Here is a 21,492-nt window from a genome sequence, read left to right as displayed (position 1 = left end):
GTCTTCACACAGTACTGATTCTTAAGAGATGTTTTAAATGTCAGTTTTTTTCTCTCTTTGTCAGAGAAATGCTGACCCAAAGTTTCACAAAGCTGTTAAATGTCTTTTCAGAAGTTATAAGTACAGACTTAAGAAATGGATTTATTATGTCAGGGCTGATGGTGACCTTTAATGTCAAAGTGTCTATGAAACTTGTGCAGCTTCTAATATTCCCTTTTATTTAAAAGAAGATGCCTTAGTTCTCCAATTAAGAGAAACCACTATTTCCTAGGCATAGTATAGCTCTCAGTAAAATATTTGCAAACACTTTGTAAAATGCTGCCTAAACAATTTGTGTGTATCAGACTTTTGACTTCTTCTATGCCCTGGACACCCTTGGCAATTGGAAGAAGCCTGTGGACCCTTCAGCTGGGATATTCTGGGTGGCACAGTGGTAAAGTATTTTGGGCTTCCCCGGTGGCTCAGATGGTAAAGAATCCGCCTGCAATGTGGGAGACCTGGGTTCTATACCTGGGTTGGGAAGATCCCCTGGAGAAAGGAAGGGCTACTCACTCCAGTATTCTGGCCTGGAAGGTTCCATGGACAGAGGAGCCTGGCAGGCTACAGTCCATGGAGTTACAAAGAATCAGACATTAGTGAGCAACTTTCACACTTCACACACGGACCCTTATTCAGAATAATGGTTTTAAATGCATAAGACAAAATACAAAGGATTACAAAGAAACCAGATATGTAAAAATATAATAATAAAAATGTGTGATATAGTAATATGTGCGCTTCTATATTAATGCATTAAATAACAATCCAGCAGCAAGTCTGGTGACATTTGAATGATGGTGAGGAGCATAAGTGATATTTGGAGAGAGCTGCAATAACCCAGCTGGAGACAAGAACACCTGTGGTTTCTATGGGAAACAAAATCACAGACCCTGATAATACTTCTGTGGTTTGTTGTCAGCGTTTATATTTGAAGGAACTGTTAAATTTCAGTTAGAATTCAGTGAAACTGAAGGTATGTTTTCCCCATTTGCATGTATAGAATCCCAGCGTTCTGTTCACAGGATCCATGAGCCTCAAACTAAGGGCCCTTAGAAGAGGAAAATCATTCTCATGGAATTATGAGCATGGTTGAGATAGTTTCTTCAAAGAAATGTTTGCATATAATTTCCAAAGCAGTTATGAACATTTATATTTTTAATTTTAAAATGGAAATGTCATTCATTTATATTCTTTTTTTGGGTTCATTTTGTTTTTAATCTTATTTATTTATTTTTGGCTGTGCTGGGTCTTTGTTGGTGCATGAGGGCTTTCTCTAGTTGCAGCGAGTGGGGGTTTACCCTCTAATTGTATTCCGTGGGCTTCTCATTGTGGAGGTTTCTCTTGTCACAGAGCACAGGCCCTAGAGCATGCAGGCTTCGGTAGTTGCGGCTTTTGGGCTCTAGAGCACAGGCTCAGTAGTTGTGGCACACGGGCTCAGTTGCCCCACAGCATGTGAAACCTCCCTGACCAGGAAAGATTCTTCCCTGATCCAACCGTGTCCTCTGCATTGGCAGCTGGATTCTTAACCACTGGATCACCAGGGAAGCCCTCATTTATATTCTCACTTATAATCTGATTTGTTTTTGAAACCATTTGAAGCAACTTGAAGAGATTCATACAGCAAACTATAATAGGATGGCAAGTTAGTGGATGAGAAAAAGGAAAATATTGATATGAAATGTAAATGGTGTCTTGAAGTAAAATTAATATACAAAGTGTATGTGGGAAGGTTCTAAAGTACTCTTGTACTTTACAAGAGTACAATGGGAAATTTAATTCTAAGTTTAACCTTCAATGTAAAGGGTAAGAAGCAATTAGCTACAGATTCATGATCACATCTCCTGAGATGCCCGGCTCTCTCTCTACTAACACTAGAGAACAATTCTTCTGTTAGCTTTGCCTCATACTCACTGTCTTAGCTTGAGCTGCTGTAGCAAAATACCCTAGACTGGGTGGTTTAAATGACAGACACGTATTCCTCACAGTTCTGATGGCTCACAAGTTCCACGTCAAGGTGACAGCTTGGCTGGGCTCCAGTGCAGACTCTCTTCCTGGCTTGCAGACGGCCACCTTCTTGATGTGTCCTTGGAGGGTGGAAAGAGAGTGATTGTTCTCTTTTATGTTCTTTTCTAAGGGCACTAATCCCATCATGAGGTTTCCATCCTTATGAGCTCTGAAAGGCCCATCTACAAATAACCTTCACACTGGAGGTTACACTTCAACATCTGAATTTGGGGGTGGAGGGATACGATTCAGTTCATAGCAACGATACACTGGGGAATGAGATTAACGGTACGTTTGAAAACTTCCTTTGTTTTATTGAGCTATCTCTTATAATTTCTCATGTAAACCAATGACATGTTTCTACTGGCCCAGCTTACTTTAGTAACAGATTTTAAACTTTCTAGTGTAAATTTTTTTAAAACATTTTGAAGGTATGAAGTATTGTTATTTATTTTTAGTATCACCTCCTTGGTGGCACTTGAAATGTGGATTAGTGATTATTAACTTTCATGTGTCATAGACCAATTTGAGACTCTGGTGAAAGCTGTCAATGCAGACACACATTAAACTCTGTATACAATTTCAGGGAATCACAGACCTCCTGAAGTCTCAGCACTCTAAGAGTAAATAACTCTGCAATATACAGTAATAGATAGGCCTTTAGACATATTATATAAATATTGTTTACTGTAACTGAGCATTTGACATGGATTGAGAACCAGCCAGTTGGATTTAATGCTCTTGGCAAGCATAGGAATGCAGTTATTCCATGCAGCAGATTAAACAAATGCTTCAATAACTTGGAGAACAGGAAAGCTGCAGGCACATTTAACAAAATACAATGCTAATATTTCAAAGTTGGAGGGATGTCTGTGTTAGCCAGACCCAAGTCTTGTGCCCAAGATTCTCAAGTTCCTTGGGGAACATCACAAATCTCCAGCTACCACCATTTCATGGTCCCAGGAGAGGACGCCCCAAACATGGACATAATCCTCAACTCCCTCTTCACCCCCTTCCCCCCATCATTACCATTGCTCAACTGAGACCAGGCTGTAATGTGAGAAACTGGAGCTAAACAAGGTACAAATATAATACAGACTTACAAAGAAAAAGCTCTAAGAAACTCGGTATTGAAAAAACATGTTAGAAATGACAATAAATTTCACATTTTAAAAAGCTGACAAAATACCAGAAACAGCACATTAGTCAGAAAATTAAGGTCATTTAAAAACTAACTGCCTGACAGATCTCTGAAATACTTTGCCCCTACATGTTTAGGTGTGTGTTCTTTGGTGGCCTCGTCACACGATAGTGATCTTAGAGTCATTTTTCTCTAGATAGCATAGAAAGATAATCCAGTCTGTCTGGCATAAGCTGATTGGAATTGTTTTCATTTTTACTGATTGTTCAAAAAAAAAAAAACTTCTTTTGGGCTTCACAGCTTATTGCTGATAATGTAAAATTTTAGGGTTTCTCTCTCCTGTTTTGTTCGACCGTGAGCTTTAAAATTTGGAAGGATTTTCCCCGAACTTGCTTCAGGTTTATTTGAAACCCTGTTTCCCTTCACTTGTCATAGACACAGAGAGACCTATTTACACTATGATATGATCTCTGGTCCTGAGCCATCCTTTGACTGTGCCAGGTGAGTCGGCCAGTGGAAAATAGAGTATTACTGGAAGTTATTACCACACTGAACAGCTGGCGGGAACCTAATTGTACAAAGAGAGTGCAAGCAACATATATATTCCAGCAACAACAAAACAAGTATATCCCTCTCTGTATGCCTGCTCTCTGAACTCGTAAGTCGCAGCTCAACCTCGTGAGAGTTTTTTGCTCTTCTCTCTCCCAGGCGGCTCAGGGGTAAAGAATTCACCCTGCAGTGCATGAAACGCAGGTTCAATCTCTGGGTCAGGAAGATCCTCTGGAGAAGGAAATGGCTACTTGCTCCAGTATTCTTGCCTGAGAAATCCCATGGACCTGGCAGTCTACATACAGTCCATAGGATCACAAAGAGTCAGACATGATTCTGAACTAAACAGTGAACAGCTCTCCGCCTACTCCAAGGGCTGCCGATATATGGCTGTGGCCATTTTTGTAACACCTCCATAGAACCTTCTAATAAGTATCCTTAGGGTTCAGGCTCAAGACAGCCAAGACAGAAAGAAGAGGAAAATTTTTCTCCTCCTGATGATGTTGGTTAACCTTAATAGGAATTACTCATTTTCTATTGAAAGGAGAAGAGATGTTCTTTACTCTTTACAGAAAGGTTGCTCTCCATTTCCTTTGCTTTCTTTGGGCTTGCATCATTTTCTTTTTTTTTTTTCAGTTGATACAGTTTTCAGTTGGTACAGTCAGTTTCTTGTATGAACAAATTAAAATGTCTCCTTTATTGGAGATGATATAATTGACTATAATAACTCATGAAATGTTTGGGAAGTTAGAGTTAAGCTGTTGGCCTAAATTTAGTTTGTTATTAAGGTGTTCTAATAACAATTAGAACAAACCAATTCTAAAAAGACATTTGGGGGACAGTTTAAGAGATTGTTAAATCAAAGTGGTGTGTATGTGAAATATCATCATCCTATGTTTTCTAATATGTCCTCAACGTTTTTTCTAAGAAAATTTTTCTATATTTTCCATAGTTCTCTAACACAGAACCAGTTGATCCTGAATCGATGTTTTTCAGTGAATTTTGAGAGAAACAATCTTTGCTTTCTGTCATTATGTAGCTTTCCCCTTCAAAGAACACAGAAATATTAAACAATGAATATTTGATATGGCACCAATCATTGAACCTTATAAGTTATTGGTCTTGTTCTCAAAAGCACTTCTGTGCTTTATGTGCTGGTTTCAAATGTTGAAAATGTCCATGTGGACTTTTACATTGTTCTGCACCCTAGGACCTCCTGCTCAAAAACCAAGATAAGAAAAGAATGCTCTTCAGAGCATTACGGCTCATTAGGGTGCCGTCCAAAATCTCATACATGCCTGATAAAGTTAGTGGAATGTCAGGGCCTCTGCTATGATTAAAGGATCTAAATGTGACTTGTCAAGTAGCTCAAATATTAGCTCTAATCCCCATTTGCACAGAGCTCTGAGTTGTGGCTTTGTAGACACAAAGCTGTATGTATAGAATATCCCTTGTTACAGTCCAAATTTTCCAAATGAATAGAAGAAAATGGAACAGGAATACACAACAAGTTAAGAGTGGGTTATCTCTGGAGTTGGGCTCATGGATGATTTTTGTTTTCTTTTGTTAATGCTTTTCTTTTGCATTTTAAATTTAAAACAATGTAAATATATATATTTTACTATAAAAAACATAAAAAGTGGAATTGATGCTGTGCTTATTGGCAGAGCCATCTTGGAACAAGGACATGGTGGACAAAGGTCCTGAAGACACTTTGTTCCTTCGAACACTCAATAATAGGCATCATGTCAGACGTGCCCATCAATTTCAGGTTTAAAAATATGCTCGTGGTTGTTGTTGTTTAGTCACTAGGTTGTGGTCCGACTCTTTTGAGACCCCGAGACTGTAGCCCACCAGGCTTCTCTGTCCATGGGATTTCCCAGGCAGAAATACTGAAAAAAATGGGTTGCTATTTCTTTCTCCAGGGGATCTTCCTGACCAGGGATGGAATCCTCATCTACTGCATTGGCAGGTGGGTTCTTTACCACTGAGCCACCGGGGAAGCCCATGCTCTTGGGTAGGCATGCACGCCTAGTCATTTCAGTCGCGTCTGACTCTGTGTGACCCTATGAACTGTAGCCCACCAGGTTTCTCTGTCCATGGGATTCTCCAGGCGAGAATACTGGAATGATTTGTCATGCCCTCCTCCAGGGAATCTTCCCCTCTCACCATTGCAGGTAGATTCTTTAGGGCTGAGCCACTGGGGAAGTCCATGCTGCTGGTAGGGGTGGTGAATCAGGAGCCTACTCTTGCAAGAAGGGCCAAGCAATTAGAAATGTAGTGACTTTAGACCAACAGGAAAGAGAAGGGGAAAGCTTCTTGTATAACCTGCATTTAGCATTTGCATCTCATTCATCCACCCTCAGTCCCACCATCAGGAGGTGAGTGGGGGAGGGTGTAGGTGGGAAGGTCCTGATAGCCTCTCCTACTTTAATGTTCCTTCATCATTACTGTAAACCACTGATGCTGACATTCATGAACCAGCATTTAATGTAGAATATCCGTTGTGTTCAGGGAGAGGTACAGAAGGGGAGTCTTCCTAGGTCAGGAAGTTGACATAAGTGAATTTGTGCTCATGTGAGTTTCTAGGGTGTGTGTTGGAACTTTGGCGTTAGTGGTAAAGAAACTGCCTGCCAATGCAGGAGATGTAAAAGATGGGGTTCAATCCTTGGGTTGGGAAGATCCCCTGGAGAAGGGCATGGCCAGCTACTCTAGTATTCTTGCCTGGAGAATCCCATGGACAGAGGAGCCTGGTGGGCTACAGTCCATAGGGTCATACAGAGTCGGACGCAACTGAAGCGACTTAGCATGCACGCATGCATGTTGGAACTTAAGGGAGGGCGGACACAGGTAAAAGGTGTGATTTCAGCCTCTGGGAGGAGCAGAATAGGGAATGGTAAAGCTGAGAAGTGACTTTTGTGTTTCGTGTTTGTCTGTCTTCTTTAAATCCTCTTCTGTGGCAGCTTCTTTCCCTCACCTCTCATGCCTGGCCCCCTGCTGCCCTCTGGCTGGTCCAAGACCTACAATAACTCACTGTCCAAATCGCTCTCTTCCCCTTTCTTTTCTTTCTCCCTGTGCTTCCTTTCATTCTCATCAAGTGTACCCTGAGTGCACAGCATATCAAAGCCCAGAAAAGTCTGAAAGTCATGAACTTTACTTCCTTCATGGAACACAGTCTCTTCAACCACGTCAGGATGAGAGTTGGCCAACACACGTGGCAAAGTTATGCTGCAGCCAACCAACTGCTAATGTACTTGTGCATGTCATAGCAGGGTCACTCCTGGCTGGCAGACAGCATCTGGTGAACAGCTGAGCAGCTTCAGAAAGGACTCAGAGGCGTGTCCAGGTGCAGTGCACGGGGTCCAAGAGCCCTGGGAAAGAAGGGCTGAACTTATCTGCAATTTTGGTTTAGACATGGCAGACTCGAATGATGGACAGAAAGCTTCCAAAAGCAGCTGGACTAGAGCAAGCCCACAGCCTCTCCTACTTTAACGTTCCTTTGTCTTCCCTCTAAACCACTGATGCTGATATTCACAAGCCAGCATTTTATATGGAATACATACTTTGGTCAGGGAGAGGTACAGATCAGATCAGATCAGATCAGTCGCTCAGTTGTGTCTGACTCTTTGCGACCCCATGAATCACAGCACGCCAGGCCTCCCTGTCCATCACCAACTCCCGGAGTTCACTGAGACCCACGTCCATAGAGTCAGTGATGCCATCCAGCCATCTCATCCTCTGTCGTCCCCTTCTCCTCTTGCCCCCAATCCCTCCCAGCATCAGAGTCTTTTCCAATGAGTCAACTCTTCGCATGAGGTGGCCAAAGTACTGGAGTTTCAGCTTTAGCATCATTCCTTCCAAAGAAATCTCAGGGCTGATCTCCTTCAGAATGGATTGGTTGGATCTCCTTGCAGTCCAAGGGAGAGGTACAGAAGGTGAGTTTTTCTAGGTGCAGGAAGTGGACACAAATGAATCTGTATTCATGAGCATTTCTAAGGAGTGTAATGGAGCTTTAGGGAGAGAGAGCCCTGGGTGCCTGGAAATAGCTGAGATGAGGGAAGTTTGGCCTCATGAGAGGAGGTGGGGTTGTGGATGCAGAGGTCACTGACCTGGATCCTCCCTGTTCTCTACACCTCCTCACACAATCCCTCTTCCAGGGTATCTGGGTTCTGGAGAGAGAAATACAGTCAACTGAAAGTGTGTGTCTGTGTGGAGAGCCCTCATCAAAGTACTGATTAAAAACAGACATGTTGGGGGTTTGTTAGGGATTCAGGGTAGCACAGGGAGCCACCTGTGAGAATTGGGGTGGCAGCTGTCTACAGAGTAGTGGATGCCAGCCAGCCAGAGCTGCATATTTCAGGACATTCATCTTCATTTGTAAAATGGGAATAAAAACAGCATCAACTTTACAGAGTTGTTGTGAAAACTACATGATGAATGCACGTACAGCACCTAGCATAAACACAAATGAAATAATAATCAGGGCTTAATAAACGTGGGCTATTATGATTTTTGGGCTTCCCAGGCAGTGCTAGTGGTAAAGAACCTGCCTGCCAATGCAGGAAATGTAAGAGATATGGGTTTGATCCCTGGATCGGGAAGATCCCCTGGAGGAGGGCATGGCAACCCACTCTAGTATTCTTGCCTGGAGAATCCATGGACAGAGGAGCCTGACTGGCTACAGCCTATAGGGTTGCAAAGAGTCGGACACGACTGAAGCGACTCAGCACACATGGACACTGTGATTTTCATTGTTGTTTCGTTCTTTTTGTGAGATGCCTTCTCTCTGCTTATCTTCTACTTATTTTCAAGTGATTGCACAGCATTGATTTTATTTGGTACAATAAAATGGATTTTGGCCATGTTTTTGTTTTTAATCAGAGAAATTACTTCTTGGGATGTCATAGAAAAGGGTTAGATTAATCCTTAAGTAGATCAAATTGGAGCAAAATTTTTTTAAATGATTGTGGCATCTCCAGTTTGAATTTTTACTGAATAAAAATGTTAGGCACTAATGTCATTTTCTTTTTGCTCTAAGAAGATTGTGAGAATAACTAATAACATTTGGTAGAGGTTAATATAGTATTGAAAGCAGTCATTTGAACAGTTTTGAACTCATTTTCAAAGACATAATTGGAATAATTTTCAATAGACATCAGTCCTTATTTCTTAGGAAATGACAATGATTAAATTAACTGCAGACAGCTTCTCTTATTGTTGTTTGAAGACAATGGGAGTCTGTTGAGAATTGGTGGGGGGAAAATGAATGGTACATGTTCTATTAAAGACTTCACTGCTGAGACATTTTTCATCCACTCTTTCTGTCTGGCTGTAATTTATACATTCAAGGCATGGTCTTCAAATGCAGCTTTCTTTACTGTATTTGACCTACATAATGAATTCAAATGAAGGATAAGAATAATGCTTTTCCTAAGGCTAAGATATAGGTTTTTCTTGGAGGGGGTGAATGATATGCCAACTCAGAAAGAAAATGATGCTACATTTGCAGCATTCTGTGGAAGCTGAAAGGAGAATTTTGTTCCTTCTTTGGGTATTTTCAGGATTCTGTCTCTGCTTCCTTATGACACTGAGCACTGGATAAGGGTGAAGTATCGCACTCATTATTCAGGCATTTGAAATTACTCTTTTCTTTTGAAATGAGATATTCAAAGCATTGAGTGTCAGAGAAATTGTGCCTGGGTGGAAGAGTAAATGGATCTTAATCTGTCCTCTCAGTGTGAGGCTTTCTGGAGGTGGTGAAGTGGTTTTAACCAGTGGAAAATAGCACCCAATTTCTTTAAGATCTTCCTAAACTCAAAGTGATTTCGTCAGTACATCTGAGTCCAAATACCACCCAGATAAGCATCTGCAGTCACATTTACCTAGACATGGGTGGTATTACTTTTAAAATTTCAGTATTACTATAAAACTTGTCTGGCTTTTACGCCCATGAGTGCTCTTGATGGGAAAACCTGTTTGTGTTCTTTCTGGCTGGAATGTCTACTTAGAGATTCATTCTTCTGGCTCTGAGCAAGTTACATGCACTGATACCCCAACTTTTCTTGAGTTGGCCTTCAACCAAACAATACCAGGATTGTGAGGTCCAAGAGTAGAAAGAAAAATTTTATAACCAGTTTAATATATCAATTCTAAGAAGTTCTTGTACAAATGCTGATTACCACAGCTGAAACAGTGCTGTTTTCTCTGCTTTGAAAAGCAGAAGGAAGTGACATGAGTCTTGTTGTGGGGAGAAATATGGCTGGTTCACTGCTAGGTGCTCTAAATACAAACGTGAACAGAAGCCAGTGACTTGGCATTTGGTACAGCTAACATTCATCTACTTTTATATCGCTTCTGGTGAGCTGTTATAATTTCAAATCATTGCACTCGGAAAATATTTAGATAAAACATAACATTACATTACCTTGCAGTTTAAAATAACAAAACTAGAAATTTAGGCCACAAAGTGTGAGCAATGTGCAGTGCAGCCCGTAGAAGAGGAAAAAAGGATGTCTGGTCGTTTTTGATATGAAAATAGAGGACTTTTTAATGTAGTGATGGACTAGATATTACTTATATGTGAAATATAAAATATAATACAAATAAACTTACTTACAAACCAGAAATAATCTCACAGACATAGAAAAGGAAGCTATGGTTGTGGTCCTTGTGATTAGAAAGTTGCTACTTTGCTGCCTTTTCTTGGGGTTGATGTGGTAGGACTTTGACCTCCTCCCATGCAGTCGTCCTGGCAGAAATCTGATGACCACTTTCTTGACTTTTTCTTGTACAGATCTGAGTCAACGGAACTGGAACAAGGACCCTCATAGCTTTTTGGTATGTAATTGAGAACTCTTCAGAACTAATTCTTTCTCTTAGTGATATTTGTGACTTGAGCAGCCTGTACTCCACTTTGTTATTCTAATTTGTGAACCAAATTGTAATAGCCTAGGTATATTTATTCCTATGGTAGGATTAATGCAGACAGAAGCTAATAGAATTAATAAATAACCAGTTGTATTTGGTCCTCTGGATTTTCCGGAGGACCTGAAAATGGATTTTTGATAGTGATTACTTTTCAGTAAGAGAACTGTTTAGCAAAGCAGTTTATTTATGGAATTATCTTGTTTGATCCCTTTAGTGGTCAGGAACGTACCATAACTATCGAATACCATAAAACTGTAATTATGTGAAGAATCTATTTTATAAGAAATAGATGTCCACATATAAATTACCACCATTTCCCATAGCCCTTTTCATCTTGTAGAGCTGAAACTTTATGCCCCTTAAGCAATAACGCTTCCCTTTCCCTTCCCACCAGCCCCTCCCACGAGTATAACAATACTTCCTGGCTCATGGTTTTGATTACTCTAAGTATTTCATATAAGTGGAATCATACAGTGTTTGTCTTTTTGTAACTGGCTTATTTCTCGTAACATAACGTCCTCAGGGTTCATTTATGTTGTAGCATTTTGCAGAATTTCCTTCCTTTTTAAGACCAAATAATATTCCATTGTGTGTATTTTGCTTATCCATTCATCTGTTTATTGGTTGCATCCATGTTTTGAGCTATTGTGGATAATGCTATTATAAACATGGATGTACAAATATTTCTTTGAGATTCTGCTTTCAATTCTTGTGACTACATACCCGGAAGTCAAATTGATGAATCGTATGGTAATCCTATTTTTAATTTTTTAAGGCTCCACTGTATTGTTTTCCACAGCAACTGTATCCTTTTACTTTCCCACCAGTAGTCTTCACAGAGTTTTTAAGTACAGAATGCTTTTCTAATTATTTTGACATATTCTTGCTGGGCAGTCAATATTGTGAAGTTTTGTGTGAATATATTTTGAACACAGATGTATTTTTTTTGTTCTTTTTTTTTTTTTTTTTTGCTGTGCCTATGAATATTATGTTCTAAGACCTACTCAATGTTAATTTATGTTTCCAGGTGACTCAGAATGTCAATAGAGTTTTTCCAGAACAGAAATATGTAGGGCCAAGTCTCAGACTTCTAATGGAAAAACAACTTAGACTCCAAGGATTTCTTGACTTATTTTAAAATAGACTCTATGTTAAAATCTGTTCTGGCAGTGAAGGAGTAGTTACCACATATGTTTCTTTCTTCCCGAAGACTTGTAATTCTTTTGCACAAAATATACCATTTTGACCCTGGAGGAGGGCATGGAAATCCACTCCAGTATTCTGGCTTGAAGAATCCCATGGACAGAGGAACCTGGAGGGTTACAGTCCATATGGTCACAAAGAGTTGGGCACAACCCAAGCAACATAGTGTGCATGCATGCATGCCAGTGTGAACAGGGGTAAGGACTAAATTACAAAGAGGGTGGCTAGCTGAGAAATTACTTACATATCCTTTGAAACAGAATCTGCAACTTCTTCAAATTATTGGGACGGCAGGTTAACATTGGGGCTGTTATTTTAACTGGCTAATGATATTTGTGCTTTCTTAAATTTTGGTTCAAAATATGAACGTAGCTTTCTAAGGGACAGAATCCGATTCTAAAACTGATAGGTATTCACTGAATATTTTGAAATCTTTTGAGGTTACTTGCACAAATTAATGGACCATTTTCCCAGAAAATGTTCTGTATTTATTGTTTGTAGGGAGTGAGGAAAAGGGGGAGGAGAGAAATAAGCTTACTCAGGAAGCAAAACAGTTCCTATTTCAGACGTTTTTCTCTGAGTTTATGGTCCTCAGTAGAAATGTCAATGTCTTTGCTAATCAAACACCTTCTACTAATGTGTTCAAAAAAGGGATTGACTACCTTAGGTATGTCAGTTTACTTTACAAGAGAAAAATTTACACCTAACTTAAGTAAATTAGAAAAGTCTTTTGTTAATGATTATAAAGGCAAAATAACCCTTATCAGGCCACGCTAGGCTGTGCCATGGTAGCAGATTAACTCTGAAGGCTCAGTGGCTTTACACAAGAAACTTCAGTTTCTTATTTACACTATATAGTCAATATTAGTTGACACGAGAAGGGGAGGGCTCCTCTGCTCCACACAGTCCCTCAGGGATGCAGCTGATGAAGCTCCACCCCTTGTGGCATCACCATGGCAGCAGGTGGCTGCAGGGTTTGCCGTGACAGCAGAAGAGAGCACGTGGAGGACTCACACTCGTCTCTAGACAGGAGGTGTTCCACATCACCTCCACTATTGGCCAGAACTAGGCATATGGCCACTCGTCACCACATGGGGCTGGAAGTCTTCTTGCAGGCCCAGAGGGGAGAGGAAAACCAGTTACAGTGAGCACCAGTCATTTCTTCTTTGATGAATTTTGCTGGAAATCCTTGTACTTGGCACATATATGAAACAACTTTCTAACTCTGTCACCTCTCTGCTAAGTTGCTTCAGTCATGTCCAACTCTGTGTGACCCCAGAGATGGCAGCCCACCAAGCTCCCCTGTCCCTGGGATTATCTAGGCAAGAACACTGGAGTGGGTTGCCATTGCCTTCTCCAATGCATGAAAGTGAAAAGTGAAAGTGAAGTTGCTCAGTCGTGTCGGACGCCTAGTGACCCCATGGACTGCAGCCCACCAGGCTCCTCCGTCCATGGGATTTGCCAGGCAAGAGTACTGGAGTGGGTTGCCATTGCCTTCTCCGTGTCACCTCTCTAATTCTTTATATTTTAATATGCTTTCCTTTGGTGAGCAATTTTAATCTTTTAAAATTAGTTTCCTGTTTTTTTACTTGCTGACTTTAGGTTGGGAAAAATAAAGCAAGTATTACTGACAAGGAATTAGGGATGATATAGATATAATTGACAATGGAAAAAAATGGCCCTCGAGTGTTTAGATGTCTATAGACTCTATTTGTATTATTAATAATATCTATTATTTCTTCTAAATAAAACCATCATTACTTGAAATTAAATGTAACTCTAAACACAGAGGTTTGATTGCAAAATCAATTCATGGGATATCAAGCAAGGAATATGAAACTAAGAACAGTTTTAATAGATTGTCTTTCATAATTTTTCCCCATTGTTCAGCTTTCCCTGAATCTTAATGTCATGGTTTTCTCCTTTTCACTTTATTAGAGTGTTTTACCAAGCAATACTTTTATATAGGGTACGTGGGGAATAAACATGTCTGAGAAGGTATTTTGACCTCATGATTGATTGCGTGTTTGACTAGGTATTGAATTTTATGGAGAAAATTTATTTTCATTTAGAACTTTCAAGGCAAAGCTCCAATATCTTTGACATTCCATGTTGCATATGAGAAAACTGATGCCATTCTTATTTTGTTTCTGTGTAGATAATATCTTTTTATCTTGTCTATAAACTTTTAAGAATTTTCTGTATCTCTTAGGAATTCTGAAATTTCATAAGACATGTCCCAGGTGGTTCAATGGTAAAGAATCCGCCTGCCAGTGCAGGAGATGCAGGTCTGATCCCTGGGTTGGAATGATCCCCTGGTGAAGGAAATGCAACCCACTCCAGTATTCCTGCCTGGGAAAGCCCATGGACAGAGGAGCCTGATTGTCTAGAGTCCATAGGGTTGCAAAGAATCAGACACAGCTTAGCAACTAAACAACAAGGTTCAAGTGCACATCTTTGGAAATATATCTGATTCAGCATTTTGTGGCAGTGGAAGATTTTTTTCCCTTCTTTGTGTTCTGCTTCCCACTGTTTTGGTTTCCCAGGTATGGCCACTGTTAACTCCAGGTTCGTGTTGTATTATGACTAAAATCCCAGGGAAAAAAGGACAAATCTTATCCTAATACTCCAGGAAGAATTTCCTGAGTAGCCTGAGTTGGTTCATGTACTCCTTTCTGAATTTGTCATTATGTCAAAGAAGTTAAGTGTTTTGGTCCATCTACTTCTTACCACCTCTACTGCTTCTGCTTGGGCTCAAGACATTCTCACATCTTCTTGGGATGACCTCAGGGAACTTTTAACTAGTTCCTCAGTTTATATTCTCTCTCCCTTCAGTCTCTCTCAGTGTTAGAGCCAGAGCTGCTAATGTGTTTGTCAGATCAAAACCCTGCAAAACTTGCCTGTTTCATTTCAAGGAAAGCTAGAGTCTTCAACCATCACTCGAAAGACCACCAAGATCCATCACTCGAAAGACCACCAAGATCTAAAAGATGATACAAGAGAGATGAGGGATGCAGATCATGGAGGGCCACATGGACAGATTTGTACCCTGTCATAGAGTTGATGAGAGGCCTTGGAAGGGTTTCTAATTGATAAGTGACATGATCAGATCATAGAAAGGTTTATCTGTAGCAGGATTGAAGATGAAATGGAAGCATAGGAACCAAGATAGGGGGAATCAACTAAAGTGGTCCAGGCCAGGTGATGATGGGCTGAACTACACTTTGAAGTAATGAGAATGGAAAAGAGATAAATTTCTATCAGTGATGCTAACAAAGGAGAATCAGTTGGTCTTTGTCACTATATATGACCTTAGTTCAGACCCAGTTCTCACACCTACTAGATTTATGTAATTTATATAATACACATAATTCTCAATTCAAATTTCTTTTTGAATTTAAAATAAAAATGATAATTCCTAATGCAAAAAAAAAAAAAATGACCACCAAGACCTGCATGCTCTGACCTCCCATGACCCTTCTGACCTCATCTTCTGCACCCTCCTTCCATTGCTTACTCAGCCTACACTGCTGGACTCCTTGTTATGCCTCAACAGGCCAGACACACACCCAATCCCAATCTGGGGCTGCTGTGTTGACCGTTCCCTAAACCCGGGCTGCTTCACCCTTGAGTAGCCATTGGCTGTTTCTTGATGTCTTTCAAGTCTTTACCCAAATGTCAACTATTTAGTGAGTCCATTTCTATCCATCTATTTAAAAATCACAACCCTCTATGATACTCTCTACTATTTTATTTTTCCCTGTTTATGTCCACCTGATATACCATTTGTTTTACTTACTTATCTTGTTGTTTGTCTGCTCCCATGTTTGTAGATCCCTTGAGGGCAGGAGGTTTTATCTGTTGTGTTCAATATTGTATCTTCAGTCTGTTAGACTGCCTGGCATATGATCAGCCAGTACCTATTTGCTGAATGAATGAATGGTTGGCCAACCTAAGCCATATACTTGCTCCTGTGTGGGAATGTGGAGCCACATGATTAACAGAGCCACACCGAAGGGAAAGAGGCAATTCTTGAAGTAAAAGATGCTGGTTAGACAAAAATTAGTAAATAGTCAATAAAAGATCCTTCTAGTGAAGGATTTGAGAAATGAGGGCCTGTATTTAAAGGGCCTGAGATTAATAGGTGGAATAAAGCAGCAGATCTGAAACCAGATGGTAATTTTCCAATTTGCTTGATTTAGAATTTTACATGATATAATTAGTTTTTAAATGTTAAGCAATTTTGCCTGAAAAAAATTATAGGGAAAATAATTTTCTCTGATTTTATGAATAATTTATTTCATTTTCAATTATATTTTTACTCCCACTGATCAGTGTATGAAAAAATGTTAGACTTTGGCAAAGAATATTTTATTTCTTTCAGGAAAGCAGATTATAAGATGGATAATTGGGTAATATCTCTATATTAGATTTTTTTCTTAACTATTTTTCTGCATTTGAATGACATTTTTTGATGTTAACAATTTCGGGCTGAATAATAGGTAGGTTAAGAGCTATAACTCAGAAGCTTTTATGTGCATCTCATTTTCCCCCCTTATCAGTCTTGTTGAATTTCTACTTTACTAATTTTTGTTTAAAGAATTAGCTTTGTGTTTTATTAATATTCTCTATATTTTTCTATTTTATTGATTTCTGCCTTTACTTTTTCTATTTCCTCCTTGGGTTTGTTATTTTGCTATTTTTCTAGTTTTTTCCTTAAGCTCTTAATCTGTTTTTATTCCTCTTGTGTTTTGATAAATGAATTTAAGGTATAAATTTTCCTTTGAAAAATGCTTTAGCTGTGTTTCCTAAAACTTTTGATATATAGTGTTTTCAGTGGTGATAAATTCTAATTATTTCCCATTTTCTTTTTAATCTATTAAAATTTTCAAATATTTTTAAAGTTTAATTTTTATCTTTATATTGGTGTATAGTTAATTTACAGTGTTGTGTTAGTTTCAGGTATACAGCAAAGTGGCTTAGTTATATACATATACACATATCCATTCTTCTTCAGATTCTTTTCCTTTATCAGTTATTGTATCCTAGAATATTGAGTGGAGTTCCCTGTGCTATACACAAGTCCTTGTTGATTATCCAGTTTTGTTTTGTTTTGTTTTGTTTTTAGTACTGCAAGATTTAGTTTCCAGACATACAGACTTTTTAAAGCTATGTTTTCATTAGGGGAATTCTCCAGGCAAGAATACTGGAGTGGGTTGCCGTTTCCTACTCCAAGAATCTTGTCAACCCAGAGATAGAACCCAGGTCTCCCACATTGCAGGCAGATTCTTTACCATCTGAGCCACCAGGGGCCAAAGTTTTCACTATTAATTTCTATAATTAATGCATTGCAGTCAGAGAACATAGTCTGTGTTAAATTGACTTTGTGAAATTTATCAAGACCTCTTTGTAATATAGTACTTTTATCAATTATTGACAAATACTGTGTATTCTGAACATGAGAGTTTATCCTTTGTTTCTCAAGTATAGAGTTTTGTGTATATAAATTTGCTAATTTGTATCATCTACATTTCTGTTTATTTATTGTCTGCTTGGCAATAGCACCCCACTCCAGTACTCTTGCCTGGAAAATCCCATGGATGGAGGACCCTGGTAGGCTGAAGTTCATGGGGTCGCTAAGAGTCGGACACGACTAAGCGACTTCACTTTCACTTTTCACTTTCATGCGTTGGAGAAGGAAATAGCAACCCACTCCAGTATTCTTGCCTGGAGAATCCCAGGGATGGGGGAGCCTAGTGGGCTGCTGTCTATGGGGTTGCACAGAGTCGGACACGACTGAAGTGACTTAGCATGAGCTATTGATATAGTTTAATGTCAATAAACTATGACATTTTATTTTTGTTATCTATAACATATATATATAATTGTTAAGTTATATATTTCTCTTTCCAGTTCTGAGCTGTAGTTTCTTAAGACAATATATTTATATGTTTATGCTGGTTATATTTTCCGATCTTAGTTTTTGTTATAAATGTATATATTTATCATGAATTTTATATTTTCAGATATTAAAATTGTCATCACAGCTTTCTTTTAGCTTATGTTTTCCTGGATATCTGTTTCTATCTTTTAATTTAACATTTCATATCTTTTTAGATAACATATTGCTAATTCTTACTTCTTAAATTTTATTTTGAAATAAAACTTATATTAAATATAATATTAATAGAGAAGAGTGCACAAAACTAATGTGAATAGCTTGATTTATCACACAGAAAAAATTCTTGTAACTATTACTTGAATCAAGAAAGGATATTCTTGGGACCCCAGGACACCTTTTGTGCCCCTTCTAATAAATAATCCCTGCTTTCCCTTAAAGGTAACCACTTTCCTACCATTTGTAATCCTTACTTTCTTGCATTTCTGTATAATTTTATGACCCAAGTGTACTTTGCTAAACACTGAGATCTAGTTTTGCCAGTTTTATTATTTTGTATAAACAGAATCATGCCATTTATTTTCTTTGATATCTGATTTTTTCTCTCATAAGACTGTGAGATGAGTCTCCTCCTTTTTATTGCTAAGTAGTATTCCAGGTGTGACCAATCCACAATTTATTTATCCACTTTCCTGTTGATAGACATTTGGATTTTTAAAAACATTTTTGCTATTATCAATAAAGTTGCTAGAAACATTCTTACATAGGTTTTCGACTTTTGTGTGCATGCATATCTGATGCATGTACACTTAAGAATAAAATTTATGGGTCATAGGCTATACTGGTTAGCTTGGCAGATTTTGCCAAACAGTTTTCCAAAATGGTTGTCTTACTTTACGCTTCCGGCAGCAGTGGTTGATTGTTTTCATTGGCTCTACAGTGTACTTGCTATTGTCAGTCTTCTAAAATTTCATGATTTTGATGGATGTTTAATGATGTTTCTTTGCAGGTTTGCCTTTCATTTCACTGATTGTTATATGAGGCTTAGCACCTTCTCATACATATATTTACTAATGGATATCCTCCTTTGTGAAACGCCTAAGACTTTTTTTTTCATTTTTCTTTTGGGTTTTTCTGTGTTTCTGATTGATTTATAGGAGTTCTTTATGCAGTTTGGTATATAGCCTTGTATAGGTTATATATATTGCACATCTTTTCTCATTCATTTTCTTGCTTTTACAGTCCCTAATGTTGTCTTTTGGAAAATGAAAATTCTTAATTTTAGAGTTCCAACTTACCAAGTTTCTCCTTTATGATTAGACATGGAAATGACAGTATTTTCAATAAATTATGCTCAGTTAGTTATTAATTTGAAAAATAAAACTAACCAGAATCAAAATTCAATTGCAAGTAGATTATAGATCTAAAATGAAAGACAAAACAACAAAAAATTTAAAATAAAAGGTAAAATAATATCCCATGGCTGTAAGATAATAAAAATAACAGCAAAGAAAAAGCACTAACTGTAGTTATCTTTGCAATTAAGTCCTCTAATGAATGAATGTGACCTAGCCTTCCATTTCTTTAGATGTTCTTAAATTTCTTCCAATAGTGTTTTGTAGATTGCCTCATAGAAGGATCTCATGTCTTTAGTTAGATTCATTCCAACAGATTTGGGATTTAATGATGCTGCTATATGCATATCTTCTTACAAATTTTATTTTCATGCTATTTGTTGCTGGAATGTAGAAAGTTATTGGTTTTTACATACTGGGCTGGTATCTAGCAAGCCTTCTATATCCACTTTTAGTTTAAATAATTTGTGTTGATTCTTTTCCACGTGTAAAATCATTGTTGTTGTTCCACAACAACATGTAAAATCATATTTTCTGAAAATAGACGATCTTAATTTCTTATTTTTTAATTATTGTAATTCTTACTATTTTTAAATGAGCACTTCTGACACAATGTTGAGAATCGTTAGTATAGTCCTGCTGCTGCTGCTGCTAAGTCGCTTCAGTCGTGTCCAACTCTGTGTGACCCCAGAGACGGCAGCCCACCAGGCTCCGCCATCCCTGGGATTCTCCAGGCAAGAACACTGGAGTGGGTTGCCATTTCCTTCTCCAGTGCATGAAAGTGGAAAGTGAAAGTGAAGTCGCTCAGTCAGGTCCAACTCTTAGCAACCCCATGGACTGCAGCCCACCAGGCTCCTCCGTCCATGGGATTTTCCAGGCAAGAGTACTGGAGTGGGGTGCCATTGCCTTCTCCCAGTATAGTCCTAATATCCAAGAAAAGGTTCAAGATTTTGCCATCAAATACGCTGTGGAGGAAAGAGCTTATTGAAAATGATAGAGGACCTCATTGGTTTGCCCATGACAGAATTTGGGAAGGGCTCAGCTTGGCTTGGCTTGGCTTGGGAAGCCTGGCGTGCTGCAGTCTATGGGGTCGAAAAGAGTCAGACACGACTGAATGACTGAACTGAACTGAACTTGCTTGGCTTGGCTGTTCATCTGTTTCATGTGGTTTCAGCTGGGGTGGTTGGGACAGGAAGACCCACTTCCAAGACCACTTTTTCAACCACACATCTGTGTTCTTGGCTTTTCCTGGCACTTTGTTCTCCTGGGACTCCACATGACTTGGCTTTTCCTGGTACGGCAGTCTCAGAGTGAGTGGACTTTGTAAATGTTGTCTGGTTTCCTCAAGAACAAGTATTCCTTTTTCAGAGCTAAAATTCTACAAGTTGGAGTCCATGCATTCATACACATTCAAATTTAACTTATCTATTTAATTAATAAAACGTTTCTAAACGTTGGACATAACCAAATTTCAGTAAAATGGTGTCAGGAATAGGTAAATAATTCCTTGCTTTCTTGTGATGACAAGACTTTTACTTTTGAGGTTAAAATTATCTAGGGCAGTGGGAGGGTGGCAGGTGCATATATAAGTTGAATGTGAGAAGATGGGTAGAAAACTGTGTGTAGGTGAGGTGTGGGTGAGAAGGGAGTATGAAATGAAGAGAGCAGGCAGGCCACAGGAAGCCCGGCAGACCACAGGAAACAGGCTGGAAAAAAAAAAAAAAAAAGCTTTACTTAATTAAAAGCAAGAATAAAACAACCCAAAGACAATGGAAAATCTCACACATAAGGTCTCTGAAGAGGTGGAAACCAAAAATAAGCACACATATGTTCAGAGAAACACAAGTGGCTGGTCAATCACATTCTACTCTCATTTTTGTATTATTTCTCAGGACTTTATGTCAATGATAGTCTAATTAAAAAAAGAGCAAAAATTTCCTGTAGAAATGAACATAAAATAATATTTTGTAAAACTTATATATCCAGCTTTATGATTCCAGTAGTTTTAAAAACTGCTCAATTCATGTCTAAAGCGTGTTAAATTAGAGAGAATGGTCTTTTGAGTCCGTCTCTGGTCTCAATAGTGTACATATATATTTGTCCACTAGGTGTCTCTTTGCATATATATTATGATTCCAGAGACAGCTAATCGAGTTCTGAAGGCAACAGTACATGGACTGTGTCAACAAATGTCTCAACTTGGGGGTATTTAAGAATGGCTTTTGACTCAGCAGGTAAAGAATCTGCCTGCAATGCAGGAGACACAGGAGATTCGGGTTCAATCCTGGTCAGGAAAATCCTTTGGAGGAGGAAATGGCCACCCACTCCAGTAGGCTTGCCTCAGAAATCCCATGGACAGAGGAGCATGTCAGGCA

General features: G+C 38.8%; 1 protein-coding gene across 3 annotated transcripts in view; it reads left to right on the top strand.

Moving 5' to 3' along the window:
* The window catches only part of IPCEF1 (interaction protein for cytohesin exchange factors 1), a 167,811-nt gene that overhangs the window by 37,638 nt on the left and 108,681 nt on the right, over positions 1-21,492 (top strand). For all 3 annotated transcript variants that reach the window (XM_027551900.1, XM_027551901.1, XM_027551899.1), the window contains one exon: positions 10,527-10,570. The gene's annotated coding sequence lies outside the window, so the exon portion shown is untranslated. The remainder of the gene's footprint in view (positions 1-10,526; positions 10,571-21,492) is intronic.

The sequence above is a fragment of the Bos indicus x Bos taurus genome, chromosome 9 (genome assembly GCF_003369695.1).
Source record: "Bos indicus x Bos taurus breed Angus x Brahman F1 hybrid chromosome 9, Bos_hybrid_MaternalHap_v2.0, whole genome shotgun sequence".
NCBI lineage: Eukaryota > Metazoa > Chordata > Mammalia > Artiodactyla > Bovidae > Bos > Bos indicus x Bos taurus.
The sequence above is the reverse complement of the archived record's forward strand: the minus strand, read 5'-3'. Positions and strand labels throughout refer to the sequence as shown.